This window comes from Anomaloglossus baeobatrachus, chromosome 3, assembly GCF_048569485.1.
Source record: "Anomaloglossus baeobatrachus isolate aAnoBae1 chromosome 3, aAnoBae1.hap1, whole genome shotgun sequence".
In the NCBI taxonomy this organism is placed as follows: Eukaryota; Metazoa; Chordata; class Amphibia; order Anura; family Aromobatidae; genus Anomaloglossus; species Anomaloglossus baeobatrachus.
The window spans coordinates 119,527,343-119,550,551 of record NC_134355.1 but is presented as its reverse complement, the minus strand read 5'-3'; the positions used below and the strand labels follow the sequence as shown (position 1 = coordinate 119,550,551).

The following is a 23,209-nucleotide window of genomic DNA, read 5'->3' as shown; positions in this document are numbered from 1 at the left end:
AGATGACCAAAACTGATCATTGGAATAAAATGTTACCTGGATTTATCAACAACACTGTTAAAAAAATCGAGTTTCCTAATACAAATTAATCTTTCCACATAATGTCATGGAGAAGTTCGTCACTTCACTATACCCCGTGTTTTCCTAAGCAGGTTTAACATTTCATCACTACCTATGCACCCTGTCCTTTTCCTTTTTTGATCTAACCTTTCCTGAAGACCATATTTTATACAAATTTCTTTTATCATACTTCTGATTCACTTATATTATTTTGACATCATGTGCTTTAAAACTTCTTTTGGAGCAACAGGATGATTGTTTACCTCAATAAATCAACTACATCTTTTTCCCAAAACATTCCACATTTGGTTTTTTTAGATGTCTTTTCTTTGGTTGAAATTGGAAAATTCCTCTAGTGATCCTCATACGTCATACTAGAGCTTCAGTTTATTATAAAACATCCACTAAATTAATTGCAATATTCATGGATATTACAGGTATACAACTGTGCTACCGAGCAACATTATCTTTCCTGTTGTTTAGGTTTATGTAGATTTTTGAGAATCCTTGAAGATTTTCAAGAGTAAAACTCATACCAGGAGTGGGGTTCGAAACCACGCAGATACATATCCATTGGATCTTAAGTCCAATGCCTTAACCACTCGGCCATCCTGGTGGTTGCGTGTCAGCCTTTCGATTGTACCTGGAGCTGATGATTGATAAAAACACTGCAATCATTAAATTTGCACTAACAGATAGCTTTATTTTATAAGGTGACTTATCAAGACCTGTAGACCGGCCACCAATGTAGACCATACTCTTCACTGGAAATTTCATACTCCAACTTTAACTTTCCTATGTATATTGGCTTTCATTTTTGCTCTATGTTTAGAAAGATGACCAAAACTGATCATTGGAATAAAATGTTACCTTGATTTATCAACAACGCTGTTAAAAGAAACAAGAAATATTGTTTGCCACAAATTTTGTTTTCTTGGTTTGTTTAGATAAACGTTGAATCACAAATATAATCACTTTCCCTACTTTTGTACAGTATATTAAAACTAAAAGCAATATTATCTGAAAAGCTCCCTTCAATATCATGTGTTTTGGCATTTGCTTGATATTTAAAGGAATCATTACACATTACATTTCCCGATATGTTACTACAAGTTTCACTAGTCCCATTTATGAACATATTGGCATAAGGCCATAACATATCATGAATTGTCCTTTCCACTAAGCTGGGTTTAAAAGCATCTACAGTATTTATAGCTGTCCCAAAACTTATTTTTATATTCTCTATAGGGATGAATCCCAGGTTAGTCAGTCCAGTCTTATTTCTTGGTACACAAATTCCTCCCTTAAAAGCCAGATATTGCAAATTGGTGACTGTTGCATTCAAATTGCCTTGCCACCATGGAAGATTGATCCATCCCACTATGGAAATAGGTACTGTAGTATTCTATAGCCAAACACTTCGAGTGTCTTTATCAGCAAGATGATCAGAACAACTTTTCTACTTTAAGATTTCCTCCATCGATACCGGGACATCCAGATAAGGGATACTGGTGGCTGTAACCGAAGAATGTGTACAGATCCAGCAATCTGTGTGTTGAAAATGTGATGGTGCATCAGAAATTCATTCGCCATAGGTTCCTCCTGATGTAGACTTGTCCATCCAACGACCAGAGAGGCAAACATCAAACACAGGAATTTCTCCATCTCATCACTATCGAGCTCTTCCCAGTAACCGATACCATGGATTCCGCTTATTTACAACACCATCTGCAAATAAAGATACACTATTATTCTCGTAAATAACATTTTTCTTTTGGGACATATTCCCACTTCTCCACTCCTGGTCTCATTATCAGGAAAGTACGATCTTTTCCGACCGCTATTACCGCTGTCTCAGAGGGCGGTCCTTGGAGGTTTTGAATCCATATTTTTGCTCCTACATTTTTAATATTAGAGGATCCAAAACTTTTAGTACCCCGTATTGTTAATTCTGCCGGGGCAGTTCCTTCTCTTATTTCAGACAAGTTTATTAGAATTATCAACACCTGAGCCACCTTCTGGTGTTTCATCAAGATCAAAGGTTCATTTCCAAAATTTAGCATCAGTACCTTGATTTCTCCCTGATAATCTGCCTCTATTACCCCTCCCACTACTATGGCTCCTTTTAACACTAAACTAGAACGAGTGGCTATTTGACCATAATGATCCTTTGGTATCTGGCAACCCAATCCTGTTGAAATTGGTTTTACCTTACCTGGGGGTACCACGACAGTTTCCAATGTACTGAGGTCTAAACCTGCTGAATAAGGTGTCGCTCTTTCTGGTGTGCCCAAACAGCTGTACCTTCCCTTGTCAACTGTTGGACTGACTTGTCTGATGGCTGCTGCTTTAGCTGCTTCTGAATTAAACAAACATTCAAGTGAGTTAGTAGGGACATGAGCATCGGCATGAAATACAGTGGTCTTGGTAGATTGAATAATCCCTTCAATGTCTTGCCACACTTCCCTGACCATCTCAAACACATTTTGCTGTTTCTCTCCCCAGTGGAAGTCATATTTTTTCCTCGTTACTTTGTACAAATGAGCCAACATTTGTCCCAAATGAGGGATATGTTGTCTCCAAAAATCAAACAATCCAATATAAGACTGAGTCTCCTGTTGGACTCTTCACTGGAAATTTCATACTCCAACTTTAACTTTCCTATGTATATTGGCTTTCATTTTTGCTCTATGTTTAGAAAGATGACCAAAACTGATCATTGGAATAAAATGTTACCTTGATTTATCAACAACGCTGTTAAAAGAAGCAAGAAATATTGTTTGCCACAAATTTTGTTTTCTTGGTTTGTTTAGATAAACGTTGAATCACAAATATAATCACTTTCCCTACTTTTGTACAGTATATTAAAACTAAAAGCAATATTATCTGAAAAGCTCCCTTGAATATCATGTGTTTTGGCATTTGCTCGATATTCAAAGGAATCATTACACATTACATTTCCCGATATGTTACTACAAGTTTCACTAGTCCCATTTATGAACATATTGGCATAAGGCCATAACATATCATGAATTGTCCTTTCCACTAAGCTAGGTTTAAAAGCATCTACAGTATTTATAGCTGTCCCAAAACTTATTTTTATATTCTCTATAGGGATGAATCCCAGGTTAGTCAGTCCAGTCTTATTTCTTGGTACACAAATTCCTCCCTTAAAAGCCAGATATTGCAAATTGGTGACTGTTGCATTCAAATTGCCTTGCCACCATGGAAGATTGATCCATCCCACTATGGAAATAGGTACTGTAGTATTCTATAGCCGAACACTTCGAGTGTCTTTATCAGCAAGATGATCAGAACAACTTTTCTACTTTAAGATTTCCTCCATCGATACCGGGACATCCAGATAAGGATACTGGTGGCTGTAACCGAAGAATGTGTACAGATCCAGCAATCTGTGTGTTGAAAATGTGATGGTGCATCAGAAATTCATTCGCCATAGGTTCCTCCTGATGTAGACTTGTCCATCCAACGACCAGAGAGGCAAACATCAAACACAGGAATTTCTCCATCTCATCACTATCGAGCTCTTCCCAGTAACCGATACCATGGATTCCGCTTATTTACAACACCATCTGCAAATAAAGATACACTATTATTCTCGTAAATAACATTTTTCTTGTGGGACATATTCCCACTTCTCCACTCCTGGTCTCATTATCAGGAAAGTACGATCTTTTCCGACCGCTATTACCGCTGTCTCAGAGGGCGGTCCTTGGAGGTTTTGAATCCATATTTTTGCTCCTACATTTTTAATATTAGAGGATCCAAAACTTTTAGTACCCCGTATTGTTAATTCAGCCGGGGCACTTCCTTCTCTTATTTCAGACAAGTTTATTAGAATTATCAACACCTGTGCCACCTTCTGGTGTTTCATCAAGATCAAAGGTTCATTTCCAAAATTTAGCATCAGTACCTTGATTTCTCCCTGATAATCTGCCTCTATTACCCCTCCCACCACTATGGCTCCTTTTAACACTAAACTAGAACGAGTGGCTATTTGACCATAATGATCCTTTGGTATCTGGCAACCCAATCCTGTTGAAATTGGTTTTACCTTACCTGGGGGTACCACGACAGTTTCCAATGTACTGAGGTCTAAACCTGCTGAATAAGGTGTCGCTCTTTCTGGTGTGCCCAAACAGCTGTACCTTGCCTTGTCAACTGTTGGACTGACTTGTCTGATGGCTGCTGCTTTATCTGCTTCTGAATTAAACAAACATTCAAGTGAGTTAGTAGGGACATGAGCATCGGCATGAAATACAGTGGTCTTGGTAGATTGAATAATCCCTTCAATGTCTTGCCACACTTCCCTGACCATCTCAAACACATTTTGCTGTTTCTCTCCCCAGTGGAAGTCATATTTTTTCCTCGTTACTTTGTACAAATGAGCCAACATTTGTCCCAAATGAGGGATATGTTGTCTCCAAAAATCAAACAATCCAATATAAGACTGAGTCTCCTGTTTGGATTTAGGGACCAGAAAATTAATAATTTTCTGTCTGGCATTGGGCAAGATCTTTCTGTGCCCCTTGTTCCACTGAATCCCTAGAAATGTTACCACCAGAGACGGTCCTTGAACCTTGGCATCATTGATTTCCCATCCTTTACTCCTCATATGAGCAACCAGTTTTGTCAATTGATCTTTCACACTTTGCTCATCTTGTCCTTGTATCATTATATCATTGATATAATGTGAGATCTGCATTTCCTTATGACAAGACATAACCCCAAAGGAGAATTTTCCTTCGGTTAGATTAAGAGTCATCCATTTTAGGATATCAATTCCCAAAATATATTCTGGTATAGGTACTACCAGCACCGTATACTGCTTGATAGGTAAATTACCTATCTTCAAAGCTACCTGTGTCTGAACCCCGGTGATCACTTGACCACCTAGTCCAGCAATTTTTACTCGAGGTCCTTTTATTTTTTCTGGGTTTCCATGAATTAAAGTAGCCTCCGCCCCCGTGTCAATCAAAGCTGGGACTCTTTGAACATTTCCCCCTTTCCAATGTATGCTAAGATTGACGTAGGGACGTTCGTCCCTTTTTATCAATAGGGGGGCTTGGCTGGCTACCTATGGTAAATCACTTCCTTCTGAACTTTCATTTACACAGACTTCAGTCTGTGTATTAGCCCTTCCTTCCGTGACCTTTGTGGCCACGGCTGCAGCCAGTTCTTCCCATGGATAAACTGACTGAAAATCTTCCCAAGACACATTCTTTGGGGTTTTTTCCCCTTTTCCCTCTGATTTCTTTACCTTGGGGGTTTTTGAACCCCCTTCCACATTTGTAGTGGTCACTTTCTTTATGGATAGAACTTTCTGGTTGTACAACTTCCATAATTCTCCTGTCTCCTTTCCATCAATCCTTTCCTTATTGATCCCGGCTTTAAGCAAAGCCTGGAACATGTCTTTGCGAGACACCCGTGGGGCCTCCCCTACTGATTTCTCTTTCCAATCAGGATTGTTTAGCTTACTGTTACCAACATGGCCTCCAGGGGACGATTTATCCCACTGTCCCATATCCTGTAACTCCCTCATCCTCCCTAGAACTACACCGATTGATTCTCCAGTCAGCACTACAGTTAAGGTTAAAATAACTGTTTTGTATGCTGGAGGAGCATGTTTAACCAGCCTATTTCTTATGGTGGCTGTCAATGGGTACTGGAGATAATCATCATCCATTCCCAAAAGAGGAAGAGCATTCCTCATTGCTTCTTCCTTCAGCCTTTCCATACCATCTTTTAAGGTATACCAAGGTTTATCATTGATAGGAAAGTCTGCTTCGGATGGGTATTTGTCCAGAAAAGCATGGGCTAAGATCATGATTAAGTTTTGAGTACCATGCTCATTATGATCAACAAAATAATTTTTTATTGATCTCTGAATTACTGGGTCCTGAGACATGGTGACAAATTTTGCCACGTCTCCGGCGTCAAAGTGCACTCCACCTCCTCCGAGATCGTGCACCCTGACCAACCAGGGCATTTCTCCTTCTCCTGGTTTTTGTCTAAACTGTGTTAAAATGCTATCAACTTCTCCTTGAGAGTAATCTTCAATGGTTACTCGATTTTTTACATGAGGAATCGTTCTCTCATTTATGATGGCATTACCATCTTCGTCATATTGCAGATTTCCCTGACCATCCCGGACATGTTCCCGGATGATCTCATTCTCTGTCCTCTCTAGGCGCCTCCTTACGGGATTAGCCTGAATCTTCCCTTTATGGTAATCCTCCTCATCAGATGATGAAGATGAATCCCACACATCCCCATCCCAAGTATCGGGATCCCAGTTTATAGAAGCTGAGACGATACTTTTATGTACTTTGGTTTTATTTACTTTTCCTCTTCTTTTCTTGTACTTATTTTGAGCAATTTTTATGGCAGCTTTTTCTGCCACATTCTGATAATGTTCCAATTTATCCTTCAACAGTCTGGTATTACATTCCATAACTGTTTTCAGGCCACCTAATTCTATCATCTTTTGTTCCATCTGGGAACTTTTCTTCTGCATCTTTAGATTACGCTCATGCATTACACTATATGCACTTGCCAAAATCCAGATGTGCCGTGCTAAAGACACTACTTCACCTGCTTTCACAGGGACACTACCGAATACATTCACAACATCAGTAGCTTCACTACCCTTAAGCTTATCCTGCCATTGTTCTGCCAATCCACAAGACACTACATCACCTGTTTTCACAGGGGCACTACTGAGTACATTCACAACATCAGTAGCTTCACTACCCTTAAGCTTGTCCTGCCATTGTTCTGCCAATCCACAAGACACTACATCACCTGTTTTCACAGGGGCACCACTGAGTACATTCACAACATCAGTAGGTACACAACCCTTAAGCTTATTCTGCCATTGTTCGCCAATCCACAATTGACCAATTCATGTGCTATAAGATTGTAGGGAGCCTCAGTCCAGCTGGGGATCTCCACAACAACCTCCTTAACATTATCCTTACGTTTTCTGAACATTTTGACACTATGCAAAAAGATTGAAAAAAATATATTTGGAAATTTGCCAAATATATGTTTTTAATTTCTAAATTGCAAAAATTAGTTTAATTACTTCTTATAGAAGTAATCCTGCCGACTACGCCAATTTATGTCTTGCTAAATTCTACTAAAAAGGGGGCTGGAAGCCCGTACTTACGAAGCGCTCACTGATATCCTAATCAGGCACGGATACTAATATTCTTTATAGCAAGATACTATTTATTTTAATAGCACATGAATATATATAGTCAATGGTACATAGGCATAAGAACTATAGTCATAGAAACTTATACAATAACAGAAATATGCATCAACATTACCGTTATGTTGTAGCAATCCTTTCACATCGGAGGGAACTCGAGTTAATGATAAGGAATCAACATGGCATCTTGCATCACAGGAACAGTGCGTAGGTACACTTCAATGTCCTGGAAGGTTTCCCTAACATTAAGCGAGTCCGGTGTATTTTTTATAGGAAAACTTTGTAGGTTGGGTTTAAATGGTCACCAGCATGTGACAGCTGAGTCATGTTCATGTAACTTGACCACAAACTGCTGTGGGCACCGGCAGCTTCCTGCACATTTCCTGCACATCCTGCCAGTTGACAACTGGCCGACCACAGTTTGACCATAGTGTTAGTGAAATATTGCAATGAGCCGTAAATTTCATATGCAAGCTTCCTTAAACCTGTCTTTAAGCCAACCACAAGTTTCCGGTAAGTGGAACTGTAAATGTGACTTCCTCATTATCTTATTCTTTGGTCATCATAGTGAAATTGGTTATCCAAAGGACATCTCTTTGATACTGAATTATTGATAGGTCAAATAATATCTGGGATCACTCCTATCTTTTGATTATGATTCCTATCTAATCACACATTCTTTCAGTCATATCACATTGGTATCACAATCATGTGCTTTAAAACTTCTTTTGGAGCTGCAGTATGATTGTTTACTTCAATAAATCAACTACATCTTTTTCCCAAAACATTCCACATTTGGTTTTTTTAGATGTCTTATCTTTGGTTGAAATTGGAAACTTCCTCTAGTGATCATCATGCGTCGTACTAGAGCTTCAGTTTATTATAAAACATCCACTGAATTAATTGCAATATTCATAGATATTACAGGTATACAACTGTGCTACCGAGCAACATTATCTTTCCTGTTGTTTAGACCTGTGTAGATTTTTGAGAATCCTTGAAGATTTTCAAGAGTAAAACTCATACACACATACACACACATCAGATCACACTCACTCTCACACACACATCACATCGCATCTACACACTCACAACATCCTGGGATATCGCTTGCTTCTCGGCGGCGATACTGTGGAGTGAACTTCCAGGACCTGCCGGAGGATCACATGGCCAGAAGCATGTGGTATCTCCGGATGTTGTGAGTGTGAGCGCGTATGTGCGATATCTTCAGTGTGTATGCGATTGGATGTGTGTGAGTGTGTTCTGATGTGTGAGTGTGTGTGTGTGTGTGAGTGTATGCAATCGAATGTGTGTGAGTGTGTGTGTGTGAGTGTATGCGATCGGATCTGTGAGTGTCGGCAGAGGAGCACGGCGTGCTGGGGGAGGCTGGGAGGAGAGAGGCTGATCCTGGGGAAGGCTGGGAGGGGGAGGCTGATGCTGGGGGAGGCTGGGATAAGAGAGGGTGATGCTGGGGTAGGCTGATGCTGGGGTAGGCTGATGCTGGGGGAGGCTGGAAGGGTGTAGGCTGATGCTGGGGTAGGCTGATGCTGGGGGAGGCTGGGAGGGTGTAGGCTGATGCTGGGGGAGGCTGAGAGGAGAGAGGCTGATGCTGGGGGAGGCTGGGAGGAGAGAGGCTGATGCTGGGGGAGGCTGGGAGGAGAGAGGCTGATGCTGGGGGAGGCTGGGAGGCGAGAGGCTGATGCTGGGGGAGGCTGGGAGGGGTAGGCTGATGCTGGGGGAGGCTGGGAGGGGGAGGCTGATGCTGGGGAGGCTGGGAGGAGGGAGGCTGGGAGGGGGGAGGCTGAGAGAAGAGAGGCTGATGCTGGGGGAGGCTGAGGCTGGGAGGAGAGAGGCTGATGCTGGGGACAGAGAGGCTGATGCTGGGGACAAAGAGGCTGATGCTGGGAGGAGAGAGGCTGATGCTGGGGACAGAGAGGCTGATGCTGGGAGGAGAGAGGCTGATGCTAGGAGGAGAGAGGCTGATGCTGGGAGGAGAGAGGCTGATGCTGGGAGGAGAGAGGCTGATGCTGGGAGGAGAGAGGCTGATGCTGGGAGGAGAGAGGCTGATGCTGGGAGGAGAGAGACTGATGCTGGGGGCAGAGAGGCTGATGCTGGTGCAGCATGGGGGATGGAGCACGATAGGGGGTGCGCAGCATGGGGGATGGAGCACGATGGGGAGTGCGCAGCATGGGGGATGGAGCACGTTTGGGAGTGCGCAGCATGGCGGATGGAGCACGTTTGGGAGTGCGCAGCATGGCGGATGGAGCACGTTTGGGAGTGCGCAGCATGGCGGATGGAGCACGTTTGGGAGTGTGCAGCATGGCGGATGGACCACGTTTGGGAGTGCGCAGCATGGCGGATGGAGCACGTTTGGGAGTGCGCAGCATGGCGGATGGAGCACGATGGGGGGTGCGCAGCATGGGGGATGGAGCATGATGAGAGGTGCACACCTCCCCCCAACACACACACACACACTGGGAGCCCACACACTGAGCTTGTGGGCAGAGTACGGGGTGCTGGGCAATGTGTGGGAGGGTGCAGGGAACAGGGGCGGTTACTCCACGCACTGTACAGCCCAGCAGGGAGGCGACATGCTGTTCCAGATTTGCATGTCAACATGGCCCTGCCCATGTAGACATGAAATGACCGGAAGCAGCAAAATCGCGGCAGGAGCGGTCACATGAGAGGGGCTTACAGCAGGGAAGGTAAGTGGTCTCTATCTACTTACCTGCACCAATGTAGCCCAATGTTGTAATAATGAAAAAAACTCAAAAGAAGCCATAATGTGACATAATGTGCTTCAAACCTTCTTTTGGAGCTACAGTATGATTGTTTACCTCAATTATTCAACTACATCTTTTTCCCAAAACATTCCACATTTGTTTTTTTTTAGATGTCTTTTCTTTGGTTGAAACTTGAAACTTCCTCTAGTGATCATCATACATCGTACTAGAGCTTCAGTTTATTATAAAAAATCCACAGAATTAATTGCAATATTCATAGATATTACAGGTATACAACTGTGCTACCGAGCAACATTATCTTTCCTGTTGTTTAGACCTATGTAGATTTTGAGAAGCCTTGAAGATTTTCAAGAGTAAAACTCATACCAGGAGTGGGGTTCGAACCCACACGGATACATATCCATTGGATCTTAAGTCCAACGCCTTAACCACTCGGCCATCCTGGTGGTTGTGTGTCAGCCTTTCGATTGTACCTGGAGCTGATGATTGAAAAAAACAGTGCAATGATTAAATTTGCACTAACAGATAGCTTTATTTTATAAGGTGACTTATCAAGAGCTGTAGACCGGCCACCAATGTAGACCACACTCTTCACTGGAAATTTCATACTCCAACTTTAACTTTCCTCTGTATATTGGCTTTCATTTTTGCTCTATGTTTAGAAAGATGACCAAAACTGATCATTGGAATAAAATGTTACCTGGATTTATCAACAACGCTAAGTTAAAAAAATCGAGTTTCCTAATACAAATTAATCTTTCCACATAATGTCAATGACAAGTTCGTCACTTCACTATACCCCATGTTTTCCTAAGAAGATTTAACATTTCATCACTACCTATGCACCCTGTCCTTTTCCTTTTTTGATCTAACCTTTCTAGAAGACCATATTTTATACAAATTTCATTTATCATACTTCTGATTCGCTCATATTATTTTGACATAATGTGCTTCAAACCTTCTTTTGGAGCTACAGTATGATTGTTTACCTCAATTATTCAACTACATCTTTTTCCCAAAACATTCCACATTTGGCGTTTTTAGATGTCTTTTCTTTGGTTGAAATTGGAAACTTCCTCTAGTGATCATCATGCGTCGTACTAGAGCTTCAGTTTATTATAAAACATCCACTGAATTAATTGCAATATTCATAGATATTACAGGTATACAACTGTGCTACCGAGCAACAATATCTTTCCTGTTGTTTAGACCTATGTAGATTTTGAGAAGCCTTGAAGATTTTCAAGAGTAAAACTCATACCAGGAGTGGGGTTCAAACCCACGCGGATACATATCCATTGGCTCTTAAGTCCAACGCCTTAACCACTCGGCCATCCTGGTGGTTGTGTGTCAGCCTTTCGATTGTACCTGGAGCTGATGATTGATAAAAACAGTGCAATCATTAAATTTGCACTAACAGATAGCTTTATTTTATAAGGTGACTTATCAAGAGCTGTAGACCGGCCACCAATGTAGACCATACTCTTCACTGGAAATTTCATACTCCAACTTTAACTTTCTTATGTATATTGGCTTCCATTTTTGCTCTATGTTTAGAAAGATGACCAAAACTGATCATTGGAATAAAATGTTACCTGGATTTATCAACAACGCTGTTAAAAAAATCGAGTTTCCTAATACAAATTAATCTTTCCACATAATGTCATGGACAAGTTCGTCACTTCACTATACCCCGTGTTTTCCTAAGCAGATTTAACATTTCATCACTACCTATGCACCCTGTCCTTTTCCTTTTTTGATCTAACCTTTCTAGAAGACCATATTTTATACAAATTTATTTTATCATACTTCTGATTCACGTATATTACTTTGACATCATGTGCTTTAAAACTTCTTTTGGAGCTGCAGTATGATTGTTTACTTCAATAAATCAACTACATCTTTTTCCCAAAACATTCCACATTTGTTTTTTTTAGATGTCTTGTCTTTGGTTGAAATTGGAAACTTCCTCTAGTGATCCTCATACGTCATACTAGAGCTTCAGTTTATTATAAAACATCCACTGAATTAATTGCAATATTCATAGATATTACAGGTATACAACTGTGCTACCGAGCAACATTATCTTTCCTGTTGTTCAGGTTTATGTAGATTTTTGAGAATCCTTGAAGATTTTCAAGAGTAAAACTCATACCAGGAGTGGGGTTCAAACCAACGCAGATAAATATCCATTGGATCTTAAGTCCAACGCCTTAACCACTCGGCCATCCTGGTGGTTGTGTGTCAGCCTTTCGATTGTACCTGGAGCTGATGATTGATAAAAACACTGCAATCATTAAATTTGCACTAACAGATAGCTTTATTTTATAAGGTGACTTATCAAGAGCTGTAGACCGGCCACCAATGTAGACCATACTCTTCACTGGAAATTTCATACTCCAACTTTAACTTTCCTCTGTATATTGGCTTTCATTTTTGCTCTATGTTTAGAAAGATGACCAAAACTGATCATTGGAATAAAATGTTACCTGGATTTATCAACAACGCTAAGTTAAAAAAATCGAGTTTCCTAAAACAAATTAATCTTTCCACATAATGTCAATGACAAGTTCGTCACTTCACTATACCCCATGTTTTCCTAAGCAGATTTAACATTTCATCACTACCTATGCACCCTGTCCTTTTCCTTTTTTGATCTAACCTTTCTAGAAGACCATATTTTATACAAGTTTCTTTTATCATACTTCTGATTCACTTATATTATTTTGACATCATGTGCTTTAAAACTTCTTTTGGAGCTACAGTATGATTGTTTACCTCAATAAATCAACTACATCTTTTTCCCAAAACATTCCACATTTGTTTTTTTTAGATGTCTTTTCTTTGGTTGAAATTGGAAACTTCCTCTAGTGATCCTCATACGTCATACTAGAGCTTCAGTTTATTATTAAACATCCACTGAATTAATTGCAATATTCATGGATATTACAGGTATACAACTGTGCTACCGAGCAACAATATCTTTCCTGTTGTTTAAACCTATGTAGATTTTGAGAAGCCTTGAAGATTTTCAAGAGTAAAACTCATACCAGGAGTGGGGTTCAAACCAACACAGATACATATCCATTGGATCTTAAGTCCAACGCCTTAACCACTCGGCCATCCTGGTGGTTGTGTGTCAGCCTTTCGATTGTACCTGGAGCTGATGATTGATAAAAACACTGCAATCATTAAATTTGCACTAACAGATAGCTTTATTTTATAAGGTGACTTATCAAGAGCTGTAGACCGGCCACCAATGTAGACCATACTCTTCACTGGAAATTTCATACTCCAACTTTAACTTTCCTCTGTATATTGGCTTTCATTTTTGCTCTATGTTTAGAAAGATGACCAAAACTGATCATTGGAATAAAATGTTACCTGGATTTATCAACAACGCTAAGTTAAAAAAATCGAGTTTCCTAAAACAAATTAATCTTTCCACATAATGTCAATGACAAGTTCGTCACTTCACTATACCCCATGTTTTCCTAAGCAGATTTAACATTTCATCACTACCTATGCACCCTGTCCTTTTCCTTTTTTGATCTAACCTTTCTAGAAGACCATATTTTATACAAATTTCTTTTATCATACTTCTGATTCACTTATATTATTTTGACATCATGTGCTTTAAAACTTCTTTTGGAGCTACAGTATGATTGTTTACCTCAATAAATCAACTACATCTTTTTCCCAAAACATTCCACATTTGTTTTTTTTAGATGTCTTTTCTTTGGTTGAAATTGGAAACTTCCTCTAGTGATCCTCATACGTCATACTAGAGCTTCAGTTTATTATTAAACATCCACTGAATTAATTGCAATATTCATGGATATTACAGGTATACAACTGTGCTACCGAGCAACAATATCTTTCCTGTTGTTTAAACCTATGTAGATTTTGAGAAGCCTTGAAGATTTTCAAGAGTAAAACTCATACCAGGAGTGGGGTTCGAACCCACGCGGATACATATCCATTGGATCTTAAGTCCAACGCCTTAACCACTCGGCCATCCTGGTGGTTGTGTGTCAGCCTTTCGATTGTACCTGGAGCTGATGATTGATAAAAACAGTGCAATCATTAAAATTGCACTAACAGATAGCTTTATTTTATAAGGTGACTTATCAAGAGCTGTAGACCGGCCACCAATGTAGACCATACTCTTCACTGGAAATTTCATACTCCAACTTTAACTTTCCTATGTATATTGGCTTTCATTTTTGCTCTATGTTTAGAAAGATGACCAAAACTGATCATTGGAATAAAATGTTACCTTGATTTATCAACAACGCTGTTAAAAGAAACAAGAAATATTGTTTGCCACAAATTTTGTTTTCTTGGTTTGTTTAGATAAACGTTGAATCACAAATATAATCACTTTCACTACTTTTGTACAGTATATTAAAACTAAAAGCAATATTATCTGAAAAGCTCCCTTGAATATCATGTGTTTTGGCATTTGCTCGATATTCAAAGGAATCATTACACATTACATTTCCCGATATGTTACTACAAGTTTCACTAGTCCCATTTATGAACATATTGGCATAAGGCCATAACATATCATGAATTGTCCTTTCCACTAAGCTAGGTTTAAAAGCATCTACAGTATTTATAGCTGTCCCAAAACTTATTTTTATATTCTCTATAGGGATGAATCCCAGGTTAGTCAGTCCAGTCTTATTTCTTGGTACACAAATTCCTCCCTTAAAAGCCAGATATTGCAAATTGGTGACTGTTGCATTCAAATTGCCTTGCCACCATGGAAGATTGATCCATCCCACTATGGAAATAGGTACTGTAGTATTCTATAGCCGAACACTTCGAGTGTCTTTATCAGCAAGATGATCAGAACAACTTTTCTACTTTAAGATTTCCTCCATCGATACCGGGACATCCAGATAAGGGATACTGGTGGCTGTAACCGAAGAATGTGTACAGATCCAGCAATCTGTGTGTTGAAAATGTGATGGTGCATCAGAAATTCATTCGCCATAGGTTCCTCCTGATGTAGACTTGTCCATCCAACGACCAGAGAGGCAAACATCAAACACAGGAATTTCTCCATCTCATCACTATCGAGCTCTTCCCAGTAACCGATACCATGGATTCCGCTTATTTACAACACCATCTGCAAATAAAGATACACTATTATTCTCGTAAATAACATTTTTCTTGTTGGACATATTCCCACTTCTCCACTCCTGGTCTCATTATCAGGAAAGTACGATCTTTTCCGACCGCTATTACCGCTGTCTCTGAGGGCGGTCCTTGGAGGTTTTGAATCCATATTTTTGCTCCTACATTTTTAATATTAGAGGATCCAAAACTGTTAGTACCCCGTATTGTTAATTCTGCCGGGGCAGTTCCTTCTCTTATTTCAGACAAGTTTAGAATTATCAACACCTGAGCCACCTTCTGGTGTTTCATCAAGATCAAAGGTTCATTTCCAAAATTTAGCATCAGTACCTTGATTTCTCCCTGATAATCTGCCTCTATTACCCCTCCCACCACTATGGCTCCTTTTAACACTAAACTAGAACGAGTGGCTATTTGACCATAATGATCCTTTGGTATCTGGCAACCCAATCCTGTTGAAATTGGTTTTACCTTACCTGGGGGTACCACGACAGTTTCCAATGTACTGAGGTCTAAACCTGCTGAATAAGGTGTCGCTCTTTCTGGTGTGCCCAAACAGCTGTACCTTGCCTTGTCAACTGTTGGACTGACTTGTCTGATGGCTGCTGCTTTATCTGCTTCTGAATTAAACAAACATTCAAGTGAGTTAGTAGGGACATGAGCATCGGCATGAAATACAGTGGTCTTGGTAGATTGAATAATCCCTTCAATGTCTTGCCACACTTCCCTGACCATCTCAAACACATTTTGCTGTTCCTCTCCCCAGTGGAAGTCATATTTTTTCCTCGTTACTTTGTGCAAATGAGCCAACATTTGTCCCAAATGAGGGATATGTTGTCTCCAAAAATCAAACAATCCAATATAAGACTGAGTCTCCTGTTTGGATTTAGGGACCAGAAAATTAATAATTTTCTGTCTGGCATTGGGCAAGATCTTTCTGTGCCCCTTGTTCCACTGAATCCCTAGAAATGTTACCACCAGAGACGGTCCTTGAACCTTGGCATCATTGATTTCCCATCCTTTACTCCTCATATGAGCAACCAGTTTTGTCAATTGATCTTTCACACTTTGCTCATCTTGTCCTTGTATCATTATATCATTGATATAATGTGAAATCTGCATTTCCTTATGACAAGACATAACCCCAAAGGAGAATTTTCCTTCGGTTAGATTAAGAGTCATCCATTTTAGGATATCAATTCCCAAAATATATTCTGGTATAGGTACTACCAGCACCGTATACTGCTTGATAGGTAAATTACCTATCTTCAAAGCTACCTGTGTCTGAACCCCGGTGATCACTTGACCACCTAGTCCAGCAATTTTTACTCGAGGTCCTTTTATTTTTTCTGGGTTTCCATGAATTAAAGTAGCCTCCGCCCCCGTGTCAATCAAAGCTGGGACTCTTTGAACATTTCCCCCTTTCCAATGTATGCTAAGATTGACGTAGGGACGTTCGTCCCTTTTTATCAATAGGGGGGCTTGGCTGGCTACCTATGGTAAATCACTTCCTTCTGAACTTTCATTTACACAGACTTCAGTCTGTGTATTAGCCCTTCCTTCCGTGACCTTTGTGGCCACGGCTGCAGCCAGTTCTTCCCATGGATAAACTGACTGAAAATCTTCCCAAGACACATTCTTTGGGGTTTTTTCCCCTTTTCCCTCTGATTTCTTTACCTTGGGGGTTTTTGAACCCCCTTCCACATTTGTAGTGGTCACTTTCTTTGTGGATAGAACTTTCTGGTTGTACAACTTCCATAATTCTCCTGTCTCCTTTCCATCAATCCTTTCCTTATTGATCCCGGCTTTAAGCAAAGCCTGGAACATGTCTTTGCGAGACACCCGTGGGGCCTCCCCTACTGATTTCTCTTTCCAATCAGGATTGTTTAGCTTACTGTTACCAACATGGCCTCCAGGGGACGATTTATCCCACTGTCCCATATCCTGTAACTCCCTCATCCTCCCTAGAACTACACCGATTGATTCTCCAGTCAGCGCTACAGTTAAGGTTAAAATAACTGTTTTGTATGCTGGAGGAGCATGTTTAACCAGCCTATTTCTTATGGTGGCTGTCAATGGGTACTGGAGATAATCATCATCCATTCCCAAAAGAGGAAGAGCATTCCTCATTGCTTCTTCCTTCAGCCTTTCCATACCATCTTTTAAGGTATACCAAGGTTTATCATTGATAGGAAAGTCTGCTTCGGATGGGTATTTGTCCAGAAAAGCATGGGCTAAGATCATGATTAAGTTTTGAGTACCATGCTCATTATGATCAACAAAATAATTTTTTATTGATCTCTGAATTACTGGGTCCTGAGACATGGTGACAAATTTTGCCACGTCTCCGGCGTCAAAGTGCACTCCACCTCCTCCGAGATCGTGCACCCTGACCAACCAGGGCATTTCTCCTTCTCCTGGTTTTTGTCTAAACTGTGTTAAAATGCTATCAACTTCTCCTTGAGAGTAATCTTCAATGGTTACTCGATTTTTTACATGAGGAATCGTTCTCTCATTTATGATGGCATTACCATCTTCGTCATATTGCAGATTTCCCTGACCATCCCGGACATGTTCCCGGATGATCTCATTCTCTGTCCTCTCTAGGCGCCTCCTTACGGGATTAGCCTGAATCTTCCCTTTATGGTAATCCTCCTCATCAGATGATGAAGATGAATCCCACACATCCCCATCCCAAGTATCGGGATCCCAGTTTATAGAAGCTGAGACGATACTTTTATGTACTTTGGTTTTATTTACTTTTCCTCTTCTTTTCTTGTACTTATTTTGAGCAATTTTTATGGCAGCTTTTTCTGCCACATTCTGATAATGTTCCAATTTATCCTTCAACAGTCTGGTATTACATTCCATAACTGTTTTCAGGCCACCTAATTCTATCATCTTTTGTTCCATCTGGGAACTTTTCTTCTGCATCTTTAGATTACGCTCATGCATTACACTATATGCACTTGCCAAAATCCAGATGTGCCGTGCTAAAGACACTACATCACCTGCTTTCACAGGGACACTACCGAATACATTCACAACATCAGTAGCTTCACTACCCTTAAGCTTATCCTGCCATTGTTTGCGCCGTGCTAAAGAAACTACATCACCTGCTTTCACAGGGACACTACCGAATACATTCACAACATCAGTAGCTTCACTACCCTTAAGCTTATCCTGCCATTGTTCTGCCAATCCACAAGACACTACATCACCTGTTTTCACAGGGGCACTACTGAGTACATTCACAACATCAGTAGCTTCACTACCCTTAAGCTTGTCCTGCCATTGTTCTGCCAATCCACAAGACACTGCATCACCTGTTTTCACAGGGGCACCACTGAGTACATTCACAACATCAGTAGGTACACAACCCTTAAGCTTATTCTGCCATTGTTCTGCCAATCCACAATTGACCAATTCATGTGCTATAAGATTGTAGGGAGCCTCAGTCCAGCTGGGGATCTCCACAACAACCTCCTTAACATTATCCTTACGTTTTCTGAACATTTTGACACTATGCAAAAAGATTGAAAAAAATATATTTGGAAATTTGCCAAATATATGTTTTTAATTTCTAAATTGCAAAAATTAGTTTAATTACTTCTTATTGAAGTAATCCTGCCGACTACGCCAATTTATGTCTTGCTAAATTCTACTAAAAAGGGGGCTGAAAGCCCGTACTTACGAAGCGCTCACTGATATCCTAATCAGGCACGAATACTAATATTCTTTATAGCAAGATACTATTTATTTTAATAGCACATGAATATATATAGTCAATGGTACATAGGCATAAGAACTATAGTCATAGAAACTTATACAATAACAGAAATATGCATCAACATTACCGTTATGTTGTAGCAATCCTTTCACATCGGAGGGAACTCGAGTTAATGATAAGGAATCAACATGGCATCTTGCATCACAGGAACAGTGCGTACGTACACTTCAATGTCCTGGAAGGTTTCCCTAACATTAAGCGAGTCCGGTGTATTTTTTATAGGAAAACTTTGTAGGTTGGGTTTAAATGGTCACCAGCATGTGACAGCTGAGTCATGTTCATGTAACTTGACCACAAACTGCTGTGGGCACCGGCAGCTTCCTGCACATTTCCTGCACATCCTGCCAGTTGACAACTGGCCGACCACAGTTTGACCATAGTGTTAGTGAAATATTGCAATGAGCCGTAAATTTCATATGCAAGCTTCCTTAAACCTGTCTTTAAGCCAACCACAAGTTTCCGGTAAGTGGAACTGTAAATGTGACTTCCTCATTATCTTATTCTTTGGTCATCATAGTGAAATTGGTTATCCAAAGGACATCTCTTTGATACTGAATTATTGATAGGTCAAATAATATCTGGGATCACTCCTATCTTTTGATTATGATTCCTATCTAATCACACATTCTTTCAGTCATATCACATTGGTATCACAATCATGTGCTTTAAAACTTCTTTTGGAGCTGCAGTATGATTGTTTACTTCAATAAATCAACTACATCTTTTTCCCAAAACATTCCACATTTGGTTTTTTTAGATGTCTTATCTTTGGTTGAAATTGGAAACTTCCTTTAGTGATCATCATGCGTCGTACTAGAGCTTCAGTTTATTATAAAACATCCACTGAATTAATTGCAATATTCATAGATATTACAGGTATACAACTGTGCTACCGAGCAACATTATCTTTCCTGTTGTTTAGACCTATGTAGATTTTTGAGAATCCTTGAAGATTTTCAAGAGTAAAACTCATACACACATACACACACATCAGATCACACTCACTCTCACACACACATCACATCGCATCTACACACTCACAACATCCTGGGATATCGCTTGCTTCTCGGCGGCGATACTGTGGAGTGAACTTCCAGGACCTGCCGGAGGATCACATGGCCAGAAGCATGTGGTATCTCCGGATGTTGTGAGTGTGAGCGCGTATGTGCGATATCTTCAGTGTGTATGCGATTGGATGTGTGTGAGTGTGTTCTGATGTGTGAGTGTGTGTGTGTGAGTGTATGCAATCGGATGTGTGTGAGTGTGTGTGTGTGAGTGTTTGCGATCGGATCTGTGAGTGTCGGCAGAGGAGCACGGCGTGCTGGGGGAGGCTGGGAGGAGAGAGGCTGATCCTGGGGAAGGCTGGGAGGGGGAGGCTGATGCTGGGGGAGGCTGGGATGAGAGAGGCTGATGCTGGGGTAGGCTGATGCTGGGGTAGGCTGATGCTGGGGGAGGCTGGAAGGGTGTAGGCTGATGCTGGGGTAGGCTGATGCTGGGGGAGGCTGGGAGGGTGTAGGCTGATGCTGGGGGAGGCTGAGAGGAGAGAGGCTGATGCTGGGGGAGGCTGGGAGGAGAGAGGCTGATGCTGGGGGAGGCTGGGAGGAGAGAGGCTGATGCTGGGGGAGGCTGGGAGGCGAGAGGCTGATGCTGGGGGAGGCTGGGAGGGGGAGGCTGATGCTGGGGGAGGCTGGGAGGGGGAGGCTGATGCTGGGGAGGCTGGGAGGAGGGAGGCTGGGAGGGGGGAGGCTGAGAGAAGAGAGGCTGATGCTGGGGGAGGCTGAGGCTGGGAGGAGAGAGGCTGATGCTGGGGACAGAGAGGCTGATGCTGGGGACAAAGAGGCTGATGCTGGGAGGAGAGAGGCTGATGCTGGGGACAGAGAGGCTGATGCTGGGAGGAGAGAGGCTGATGCTAGGAGGAGAGAGGCTGATGCTGGGAGGAGAGAGGCTGATGCTGGGAGGAGAGAGGCTGATGCTGGGAGGAGAGAGGCTGATGCTGGGAGGAGAGAGGCTGATGCTGGGAGGAGAGAGACTGATGCTGGGGGCAGAGAGGCTGATGCTGGTGCAGCATGGGGGATGGAGCACGATAGGGGGTGCGCAGCATGGGGGATGGAGCACGATGGGGAGTGCGCAGCATGGGGGATGGAGCACGTTTGGGAGTGCGCAGCATGGCGGATGGAGCACGTTTGGGAGTGCGCAGCATGGCGGATAGAGCATGTTTGGGAGTGCGCAGCATGGCGGATGGAGCACGTTTGGGAGTGTGCAGCATGGCGGATGGACCACGTTTGGGAGTGCGCAGCATGGCGGATGGAGCACGTTTGGGAGTGCGCAGCATGGCGGATGGAGCACGATGGGGGGTGCGCAGCATGGGGGATGGAGCACGATGAGAGGTGCACACCTCCCCCCAACACACACACACTGGGAGCCCACACACTGAGCTTGTGGGCAGAGTACGGGGTGCTGGGCAATGTGTGGGAGGGTGCAGGGAACAGGGGTGGTTACTCCACGCACTGTACAGCCCAGCAGGGAGGCGACATGCTGTTCCAGATTTGCATGTCAACATGGCCCTGCCCATGTAGACATGAAATGACCGGAAGAAGCAAAATCGCGGCAGGAGCGGTCACATGAGAGGGGCTTACAGCAGGGAAGGTAAGTGGTCTCTATCTACTTACCTGCCCCAATGTAGCCCAATGTTGTAATAATGAAAAAAACTCAAAAGAAGCCATAATGTGACATAATGTGCTTCAAACCTTCTTTTGGAGCTACAGTATGATTGTTTACCTCAATTATTCAACTACATCTTTTTCCCAAAACATTCCACATTTGTTTTTTTTTAGATGTCTTTTCTTTGGTTGAAACTTGAAAATTCCTCTAGTGATCATCATACATCGTACTAGAGCTTCAGTTTATTATAAAACCTCTCAATTAATTCCAATATTTATGGATATTACAGGTATACAACTGTGCTACCGAGCAACAATATCTTTCCTGTTGTTTAGACTTATGTAGATTTTGAGAAGCCTTAAAGATTATCAACAGTAAAACTCATACCAGGAGTGGGGTTCGAACCCACGCGGATACATATCCATTGGATCTTAAGTCCAACGCCTTAACCACTCGGCCATCCTGGTGGTTGTGTGTCAGCCTTTCGATTGTACCTGGAGCTGATGATTGAAAAAAACATTGCAATGATTAAATTTGCACTAACAGATAGCTTTATTTTATAAGGTGACTTATCAAGAGCTGTAGACCGGCCACCAATGTAGACCACACTCTTCACTGGAAATTTTATACTCCAACTTTAACTTTCCTCTGTATATTGGCTTTCATTTTTGCTCTATGTTTAGAAAGATGACCAAAACTGATCATTGGAATAAAATGTTACCTGGATTTATCAACAACGCTAAGTTAAAAAAATCGAGTTTCCTAAAACAAATTAATCTTTCCACATAATGTCAATGACAAGTTCGTCACTTCACTATACCCCATGTTTTCCTAAGCAGATTTAACATTTCATCACTACCTATGCACCCTGTCCTTTTCCTTTTTTGATCTAACCTTTCTAAAAGACCATATTTTATACAAATTTCATTTATCATACTTCTGATTCGCTCATATTATTTTGACATAATGTGCTTCAAACCTTCTTTTGGAGCTACAGTATGATTGTTTACCTCAATTATTCAACTACATCTTTTTCCCAAAACATTCCACATTTGGCGTTTTTAGATGTCTTTTCTTTGGTTGAAATTGGAAACTTCCTCTAGTGATCATCATGCGTCGTACTAGAGCTTCAGTTTATTATAAAACATCCACTGAATTAATTGCAATATTCATAGATATTACAGGTATACAACTGTGCTACCGAGCAACAATATCTTTCCTGTTGTTTAGACCTATGTAGATTTTGAGAAGCCTTGAAGATTTTCAAGAGTAAAACTCATAACAGGAGTGGGGTTCAAACCCACGCGGATACATATCCATTGGATCTTAAGTCCAACGCCGTAACCACTCGGCCATCCTGGTGGTTGTGTGTCAGCCTTTCGATTGTACCTGGAGCTGATGATTGATAAAAACAGTGCAATCATTAAATTTGCACTAACAGATAGCTTTATTTTATAAGGTGACTTATCAAGAGCTGTAGACCGGCCACCAATGTAGACCATACTCTTCACTGGAAATTTCATACTCCAACTTTAACTTTCCTCTGTATATTGGCTTCCATTTTTGCTCTAT

The 23,209-nt window shown here is 41.4% G+C and overlaps 8 non-coding genes across 8 annotated transcripts; all 8 read right to left on the bottom strand.

Moving 5' to 3' along the window:
• Window positions 1–593: 593 nt before the first annotated feature.
• On the bottom strand, window positions 594–676 carry TRNAL-UAA (transfer RNA leucine (anticodon UAA)). Its single transcript has one exon. It is a non-coding gene; the product is annotated as a tRNA-Leu (tRNA).
• Window positions 677–10,404: 9,728 nt separating this feature from the next.
• On the bottom strand, window positions 10,405–10,487 carry TRNAL-UAA (transfer RNA leucine (anticodon UAA)). The gene has a single exon. It is a non-coding gene; the product is annotated as a tRNA-Leu (tRNA).
• An 812-nt stretch (window positions 10,488–11,299) lies between these two features.
• TRNAL-UAA (transfer RNA leucine (anticodon UAA)) lies at window positions 11,300–11,382 on the bottom strand. The gene has a single exon. It is a non-coding gene; the product is annotated as a tRNA-Leu (tRNA).
• Window positions 11,383–12,193: 811 nt separating this feature from the next.
• Window positions 12,194–12,276, bottom strand: TRNAL-UAA (transfer RNA leucine (anticodon UAA)). Its single transcript has one exon. It is a non-coding gene; the product is annotated as a tRNA-Leu (tRNA).
• An 812-nt stretch (window positions 12,277–13,088) lies between these two features.
• Window positions 13,089–13,171, bottom strand: TRNAL-UAA (transfer RNA leucine (anticodon UAA)). Its single transcript has one exon. It is a non-coding gene; the product is annotated as a tRNA-Leu (tRNA).
• Window positions 13,172–13,983: 812 nt separating this feature from the next.
• TRNAL-UAA (transfer RNA leucine (anticodon UAA)) lies at window positions 13,984–14,066 on the bottom strand. Its single transcript has one exon. It is a non-coding gene; the product is annotated as a tRNA-Leu (tRNA).
• Window positions 14,067–22,021: 7,955 nt separating this feature from the next.
• Window positions 22,022–22,104, bottom strand: TRNAL-UAA (transfer RNA leucine (anticodon UAA)). The gene has a single exon. It is a non-coding gene; the product is annotated as a tRNA-Leu (tRNA).
• Window positions 22,105–22,916: 812 nt separating this feature from the next.
• Window positions 22,917–22,999, bottom strand: TRNAL-UAA (transfer RNA leucine (anticodon UAA)). The gene has a single exon. It is a non-coding gene; the product is annotated as a tRNA-Leu (tRNA).
• Window positions 23,000–23,209: the final 210 nt, after the last annotated feature.